We start from the raw sequence: 9232 nt of genomic DNA, 5'->3' as shown, positions 1-9232 counted from the left end.
CTTGAACAGAAGCACTGGTTCTCTCTTTTCAATCCCCGACACAGAGAGGAGGCCCTCCTCCTGGTCCGTGCCTTGCTCGAAAGTCCCGACTTCGACCACTTCAAGAATACGGCGGCATACTTCCGTGAACTAGTGAATGAGGGAGAGTTTGTCTATGCTCTCTACGTGGGTGTCACTCACTCCGAGCACACACAGGATGCGATGGAGTCATTCTTCCTCCCCTGTACGAAGTCACACCTCACTTGTTCACCAACACGGAGGTTATCCAGAAGGCTTATACAGCCAAGATGACACAGACGCCTGCCAAGTTCCACATGGAGTTCACTGGCTCTCGCAAGAACCCCGAACAACGTGTGGCTTACTTCGGAGAGGACGTCGGCATGAACTCCCACCACGTTCACTGGCACATGGACTTCCCCTTCTGGTGGCATGGAGACAAAATCGACAGGAAGGGAGAACTCTTCTTCTGGGCCCATCACCAGCTGACTGCTCGTTTCGATGCCGAACGTCTGTCCAACTACCTTCCCGTGGTCGATGAGCTCTACTGGAGCAGACCCATCAAAGAAGGATTTGCTCCCCACACTACCTACAGGTACGGAGGAGAGTTCCCCTCACGTCCTGACAACAAGGTTTTCGAGGCTGTCGAAGGCGTTGCGCGCATCAGGGATATGAAGGAGATGGAGAGCCGGATCAGGGACGCAATCTCACACGGATACATCGTCGCCAAGGACGGAACTCCCATCTACCTCGACAATGAACATGGTATCGATATCTTGGGAGACGTTCTTGAATCTTCCACCACCAGCCCCAACGCAGCATATTATGGTGCTCTTCACAACTACGCCCACATCATGTTGGGAAGGCAGGCCGATCCCAGGGGCAAGTTCAACATGCCACCAGGTGTCATGGAGCACTTCGAGACCGCTACTCGTGACCCCTCCTTCTTCAGGCTCCACAAGTACATGGACAGTCTCTTCAAGCTACACAAGGACAAACTCAAACCCTACACTGCAGATGATATCGGCTATTCAAATGCCCATATCACCGAGGTAGAGATTGATGGCGACCTGTCGACTTACTTTGAAGATTTCGAGATTGATCTCACCAATGCCCTCGATGACACAGAAGAAATCGACGACGTGGCAATCTCTACCTTCGTTAAGCGTCTCAACCATAAGCCCTTCACCTACAAGATTGGGGTTGACTCCGATCACGGAGATACCGCCACCGTTCGAATCTACCTTTGCCCCAAACACGACTACAATGGCATCGAACTTCACCTTGACGAGTACCGATGGGGCTGCGTTGAGATGGACAAGTTCTGGACTCACTGTAAGTACTGACTTGTTTCAAAACAAACTTAGAATACTTGATATCCCTTTAAATGCTAATTATATGTATGATTGAATTACATTGGATCTCTGTTGATATTTCCAGAATAATTTCTTTGTGTGTATGAGTACCTACTTGATATACCTTAATGTTAGAACTATAGTTAACTAACCCAGCAATTCTTTCTTTCAGTGGTTGAAGGACACCACACAATCGAGCGCAAGGCTTCCGAGTCTTCAGTGACCATCCCCGACCGTGTACCTTTCCATGACCTCATCAAGGAAGCCGATGATGCTGTTGCAGCTGGTGAAGACCTAGTCCACTCGGATGTCAGGGCCTGTGGACACCCCGCCAGGATGCTCTTACCTAAGGGCAAGACCGAGGGTATGGAGTTCAATCTCTTCGTGGCAATTACCAGTGGTAATGATGCTACACATCCCGACCCAGCCTCCAATGAGCACGGCAGCACCCATGGCTACTGTGGCTCCCACGGATATGTTTACCCCGACAAGAGACCCATGGGCTACCCACTTGACCGCAAGATTCCCGACGAACGCGTCTTCCACGTTGATAACATCAACGTCAGCACTGTCAAAGTATTCCACAAGGAATGAGCAAGTTTTCACGCTTTAAACTAAACCTTTCCCTTTTCAGTCTGTCATCGCATGACTTTTCGCCTTTAAGAGTACAATGATGATAAGAATAAAAGTAATTTATGTCTATCTGTATTTCTTTTACCTAAACGTTGGAAGGAATGACTATTTCTATTTACTGATGACAGTCACTTTCAATGATAATCCAAAAAATTACAGCGTGACTCAGCAAGATTTGAAATTGTGGTAATAGATAAGTCTTGTTTGCTCTTAACAAGAGCTGGTGAAGAGATCTTCGAGATTTATTTTTAGTTTTGATGTGAATAATTTCTTCTCTTGCACGATAGCTCCCGACTCGAAGTTCACGGGCTATTCACCACACTACAAAGTCCCCGGTGAACAAATAGTCCACGTTGTTGAAATATTGTTTTGAGAAATCCTTATCCAGCACCAAAAGAATGTGACACAATAAGAATTTCCACAGTTCTTCATCAAAATCAGAGGGAGGAGGAAAATCCTGAACTATCAATAGACATTTTATTAGTGATATGATATGTACAATATATACACAGAAGCATATGAGTTTACTATAACATTTATGGAAAAGATACACCTTTACCTAGGAGACACGAGAGCAGTGGCGAACAAATAAGGCTTCTTATTCTTAAGAATATGTTAAGATGACCTGACTGGAGTAAAGAAATCGGCATGGACCAACAGACACGCAAACTCCATTCAGGCCTGGGTGTTGATAGGGTCGGCAGGGACCGACAGGTACATAGACTTCATTCAGGCCGGGGCGTTGATAGAGATGGGCAAGGGCCGACAGGTACATAGACTTCATTCAGGATAAGGCATTGATTGGGTCAGCAGGCTCCGACAGGTACGTAGACCTCATTTAGGCCGGGGAGTTGATAGGGTCGGCAGGGACCGATAGGTAGGATACGTCCTAACTTGGTGGTGTCTAAATCTTTTAACGACGAGCATGTCTAAAGGCGTCACATAATAATGCTAGTTACGATGTTACTTACCTTGACTTTAGCTAAGCGTTCGACGAGGTTCCCCACCAGAGACTACCAAATTAAGTCAAACCCCATGGCATAGGACGAGAAGTGTTTGAATTGATTAGATTTTGAATTAGTGACAGAAATCAGTGGGTCACCATCAAATCAAATCAAATCAAATCAGCCATCCTGGGTTCAATGTTGAACAAAGACCTCCTTTATAGTATTCCATGAATCACACGACCGTGCCATCCTCTGCCACGTCACTCCTGCAAACTTCTCGATCTCGTCTATCCACCTTCTGTCTGGTCTCCCTCTTCCACGCTTCCCATCTCGCGGCGTCCACTCAGTAACATACTTTCTCCATCGCTCATCAGTCGTTCGCAACAACTTACCTGCCCAATTCCACTTCCTCTCTTTTACTGCCTCCACAACATCTTTCACTCTAGTCTGCTCTCTCACTCAACTTGCTCTTTTTCGGTCTCTCAGTGTTATTCCCATCATTGATCTCTCCATTCTCCTCTGTGCAGTCCTTAGATTTGTTTCCATCGCCCTCGTCAGCTTCCAAGTCTCACACCCGTAAATTATTGCTGGTAGAATGTATTGATTGTAAACTTTACGTTTCAGACATGAGAGTAGAGAGCCTCTCAGAATTTTATCATACTTACCAAACACTATCCAACCAATTGTAATGCGTCTTTTTATTTCATTATCATGATATTTCGTCACTTTCATCATCTGGCCTAAATAATTATACTCTTCAACTTCCTCAAGACTTTCATCATCAATTACAATCTCTTTACTTTGAACTTTCGTGTTGAACATTACTTTGGTTTTACTTTTATTCATTTTTAAACCTACTTTGACACTCCTTGTTTAGATCGCTCAGCATATCTTGCAAGTCTTCTGCTCTTTCTGAAATAAGAATGATGTCATCCGCAAATCTTAGGTGGTTCAAATATTCGCAATTACTCTTCAAACCTTTCTTTTCCCAACTCAATCTTCTGAAAATATCTTCTAAACAAGCTGTAAATAGTTTCGGGGAAATTGTATCGCCTTGCCGTACTCCTTTCTCGATCTTGATTTTTTCTGTATCTTTATGTAGTCGAACTATAGCTGTACCTTTCGCATAAATCTTTCCTAAAACTCTTACGATCTGTACGTTTGTACCCTGTTTTCGTAGCGAGTTTACTATTGCTATTTGTTCTACCGAGTCAAAGGCCTTCTCGTAATCTACAAAAGCTAAACGCAGAGGTATATTGTATTCTGTCGTTTTCTCGATTGGTTGGTCTATCGCCTGCAAATGGTCTAGAGTTGAATATCCGCTCCTAAGCCTGCCTGTTCTCTCGGTTGATTTCATGTAAAACTTGACTTAGTCTGTTTGTAAGGATCTTTGAGAATACTTTATATACGTTTGATAGCAAACTAATCGGTCGATAGTTACTAAGGTCCTTCTGGTCTCCTTTTTTATGAAGCAAAATCACTATAGCATTGCACCACGCATCAGGAACACTTTCTTGACGTAAGCACTGGGTGTACAACTCAGCTAATTTAATATGAACTATTTTACCTGCGTCTTTCAACAGATCTATTGATATACCATCTTCCCCTGGTGCTTTTCCACGTTTCATAGTTTTTAGAGCAAATTCTACTTCTTCCTTTGTAATCTCTGGTACACTACTAATGTTTACACATGAATTTACTGACTCAATTACGGTCTTGGACGAGTTAAGCTCTTGGTAAAATTCTTCTACTCTTTTTACCATTTTGTCTCTACATTTAATTATTTCTCCATTTCTATCTTTCAAACATATCATTTGCTGTCTTCCTAAAGCATGTCTGCGCTCGGTCACTTTAATACTTTTACCTTTCCGAATAGTTTCCTCTATTTCATCCATGTTTCTCTTTCTTTTCTCTAATATCTGTCTTTTGTTGATAAGCTTGTTTAGTTCTACCTTTCCTATTTCGTTTCTCCTTCTTTTAATCTGCATAATCCTTCTTCTTTTAATTAGGTCATTTGTAGCTTTGGAGTATTTCTTTTCTCTAGTGTTCTTTGTACTTCCTACTTTCTCTGCTGATTCATCCAAATAGGGGACTGTTTCTAGTGAAGTTTCCCAAGGCTCCATTTTGGGTCCTTTATTGTTCATTATGTACATAAACGACTTGGACAATGGGATTAATAGTGATGTTAGTAAGTTTGCGGACGACACTAAAACAAAACGCTTAATTAGGTCAGGAGAAGACGCTGAGATTCTGCAGGAGGATTTTAACAAATTGTTCATACAGTCAGTGAAATGGCAAATGGAGTTCAATATCTCAAAGTGCAGCGTATTAAACGTAGGGTTACACAACCCAAAAAGCAGACATAGATTTGAAGCTTTTTTTTTCTTTCTTTCTTTTTCTTTTTTTTTTTCTTTTCTTTTCTTTTCTTTTTTTTTGAGAAAACTGAGTGCGAGAGAGACGTAGGATTTCTAGTAAGTCCTGAACTTAAATCCAGAAAACAGTACGTTAGTGTCAGAAATAAAGCTAACAGAGCATTAGGTTTCATTGCTCAGACGATTACGAATAAATTGCAGAGGTAATTATCAAACTCTATCTGGCGTTAGTTACACCCATCCTTGACTATGCTGTACAGTTTTGGTCTCCGTCACAAAGAATGGATATTAACTCACTAGAATCAGTACAGAGGAGAATGACCAAAATTATACATGGTCTCAGAAATTTGCCTTACGAGGAGAAGCTTAGGCATCTTAACTTACACTCTGGAAAAACGCAGAATGCGGGTGATCTAACAGAGGTGTTCAAGTGGATTAAAGGCTTTAACAAGGGTGAGGAATATAAGGTCATCATATCAAGACAACAGGTCAGGACTTGCAGTAATATATTTGGATTGGACAAATTTAAGTTTAAGAAGGAAATAAGCAGGAGCTGGTTTACCAGTACAGTGGTCAACGAATGGAATAGATTTATTAACCATGTTTTGAGCGCTGAAAATATTGGTTATTCTAGCTACAACTGACTTGATTTAAAGCAGGAAAGAATCATAGACGAAAAATAATAAACTATTTAGAAAGATAAAAGTATTAAAGGGACTGAGCACAGACATGCTTTAAGACAGTAAATGATATATTTGAGAGATGAAAATAGAGAGATCATTAATTGCAGAGATAATGGTAAAAAGGGTAGAATAATTTCATCAGAAGTTTACTCATCAAAGACCGGAGTTGACTCAGTAAATGCATCTGTAAACGTTAATATTATACTAGAAGTTATAAAAGAGCAAGTAGAATTTGCTCTAAAAAATATGAAACGAGGAAAGGCACCTGGGGAAGCTGGTATATCGATAGATCTTCTGAAAGACGCAGGGAAGGAAGGTCATTGTAAATTAACTCAGTTGTACACCCGATGTTTACGTCAAGAAAACATTCTTGAAACTTGGTGCAATGCTATAGTGATTTTACTTCATGAAAAAGGAGACCAGAGGGTCCTTAGCAACTGCCGACCAATTAGCTTGCTAATCGTACCATCGTACCATCCTCCTGGTAGGTCCAAGACCTGTCAGTTACGATGCACCATTCTTCTCCATTGCTGTCTGTCATTATAAATTTCACTCTCTTCGACTTCTTCAATCGATGTTCCTCTACTCTGTTCCTTGCTAACGAATATATATAAAAAGTTCTCCAAGATCACTACAAATATACTAGGTCAAAATTTAGATGGAAACCAACCGAGAGAATAGGCAGGCTTTGGAAGTGGTTGTTCGACTCTAGACTATTTGCAGGCGATGAATCAACTAATCGAGAAAACTACAGAATACAGCATACTTCTTTGTCTTTTTTTTTGTAGATTATGAGAAGGCCTTTGATTTGTTAGAACAAATAGCAATATTAAACTCGCTACGTAACCAGGGTGCAAACAAACGGATTGTAAGGGTTCTAGAAAAGATTTATGCGAAAGGCACTGCTGTAATTCAACTACATAAAGATACAGAAAAGATCAAGATCGAGAAAGAAATAGGGCAAGGCGATACAATTTCACCGAAATTATTTAAAGCTTGCTTGGAAGAGATTTTTAAAAGGTTGAGTTGCGAATGAAAAGGTTTGAATATTTATGGAGAATATTGTAACCAACTAAGATTTGCGGATAAAATAATTCTTATTTCAGAAAGAGCAGAATAATTGCAAGATATACTGAGTGATCAGAACAAGGAATATATCAAAATAAGTTTGAAAATTAATTACAGTAATATCAAAGTAATGTTCAAAACGAAAGTTCAAAGTAAAGATATTATAATCGATTACAAGAGTCTTGAAGATGGTGAAAGTGACTGAAGATCATGATAATGAAACAAAATGGCGTATTATAATTGGTTGGGAAAATGTTGGTAAATGTAATAAAATCATGAAAGACTCTCTACCATGTTTGAAACGTAAAGTTTATAATCAATACATTCTGCCAGCAATAACATACGGGTGAAAAACTTGAAAACTGACGAAGGCTGTAGAGACAAAGCTAAGGAATGCAGAGAGAAGAATAGAGAGATCAATAGGAGGAATAACACTGAGAGACCGAAGGAGAGCAAGTTGGGTGAGAGAGCAGACTAGAGTGAAAGATATCATGGAGGCGGTAAAAGAGAGGAAGTGGAATTAGGCAGGTAATATAGCGCGAACGACTGATGAGTGATGGACCGAGTGTGTTACTGAGTGGATGCCGCGAGATGGGAAGCGTGGAAGAGGGAGACCAGACAGAAGGAGGAGAAACGAGATTGAGAATTTTCCAGGAGTGGACGTGGCAGAGGTTGGCACAATCGCGTGAGTCATGAAAATGTATGAAAGAGGCCTTCGTTCAACAGTGGACACATGATTGATTGATTGATAGATTGATTGATTGATTGATTGATTGATTGATTGATTGGTTGGTTGGTTGGTTGGTTGATTGATTGATTGATTGATTGATTGATTGGTTGATTAACTGATTGATTGATTGATTGATTGATTGATTGATTGATTGATTAACTGATTGATTGATTGATTGATTGATTGATTGATTGATTGATTGATTGATTGATTGATTGATTGATTGATTGATTGATTGATTGATTGATTGATTGAGTGATCGATTGGTTGATTGATAACCTAAGAACAGAAGGCTGAAGGAGACTGTAAGAGACCGTAAGGCCTACACTAGGCAGTTCCATGTCCATTAGCACCTGTCATCCCCATCCATAAAGTTATCTACCAGTTTTTTTTTAAACAACTGATAGTTTCAGCACTCACTACATGGTTACTAAGTCTATTCCATTCGTTGACCACCCTATTAGTAAAACAATTCTTGCCTATTTCCTTCTTAAATCTAAATTTGTCCAGTTTAAATAAATTACTGCGAATCCTGCCCTGTCGTTTTAATATGATGACTTTGCGTCACCCTTGATAAAGCCTTTGATCCACTTAAATGCCTCTATTAGATCACCCCGCACTCTGCTCCTTTCCAGAGAGTATAAGTTAAGGTGCCTAAGCCTCTTTTCATAAGGTAAATTTCTGAGCCCATTTATCATTTTGGTCATTCTCGCTCTGTACTGATTCTAGTGAATTGGTGTCCATTCTATAAGACGGAGATCAAGGATGGATGTAAGTAACGCTAGGCAGAGTTTGATCATTACCTCTGCACTTCTATTCGTAGCCGTCTGAGCAATGAAACTTAATGCTCTGTTAGCTTTATTCCTGAAGCTAACTCACTGTTTCCTGGATTTAAGGTCCGGACTCACTAGAACTCCCAAGTATATCTCGCACTCAGTTTTCTCCAAAACGTGTTATCTAAACTATATCTATTTTCGGGGTTGTGTAGTCCTACATTAAACATGCTGTACTTTGATATATTGAAGTTCATTTGCCATTTCACCGACTATGTAAACAATTTGTTCAGATTCTCCTGCAGAATCTCAGCATCGTCTCCTGACCTAATTAGGCGTCCTTCTTTAGTGTCGTCAGCAAACTTACTAACATCACTGTTAATCCCATTGTCCAAGTCGTTCATGTACATAATGAACAATAAAGGACCCAAAACCGAGCCCTGGAAACCACACTTGAAACATTCCCTCAACTGAATTTTCCACCATTTATGGTGACCCGCTGTTTTCTGTCACTGATCTAAGCTCTAATCCATTCTAACACTTTCCCTCCTATGCCATGGCCTTCGATTTTATTTAGTAGTCTCTTGTGGGGCACCTCGTCGAACACTTTGTTAAAAGGTAAATAACATCGTAACTATCCTTGTTATCTGACGCCTTGTATACTTAAATGTAAA

The 9232-nt window shown here is 40.5% G+C and overlaps 1 pseudogene; it reads left to right on the top strand.

Moving 5' to 3' along the window:
* The window catches only part of LOC143029557 (hemocyanin A chain-like), a 2292-nt pseudogene extending 240 nt beyond the window's left edge, over nucleotides 1–2052 (top strand).
* Nucleotides 2053–9232: the final 7180 nt, after the last annotated feature.

Source organism: Oratosquilla oratoria, chromosome 11 (genome assembly GCF_046742065.1).
Source record: "Oratosquilla oratoria isolate Oo_2021 chromosome 11, ASM4674206v1, whole genome shotgun sequence".
Classification (NCBI taxonomy): domain Eukaryota; kingdom Metazoa; phylum Arthropoda; class Malacostraca; order Stomatopoda; family Squillidae; genus Oratosquilla; species Oratosquilla oratoria.
Note: the sequence above shows the minus strand (reverse complement) of the source record. Positions and strands in the feature narration are given on the sequence as shown.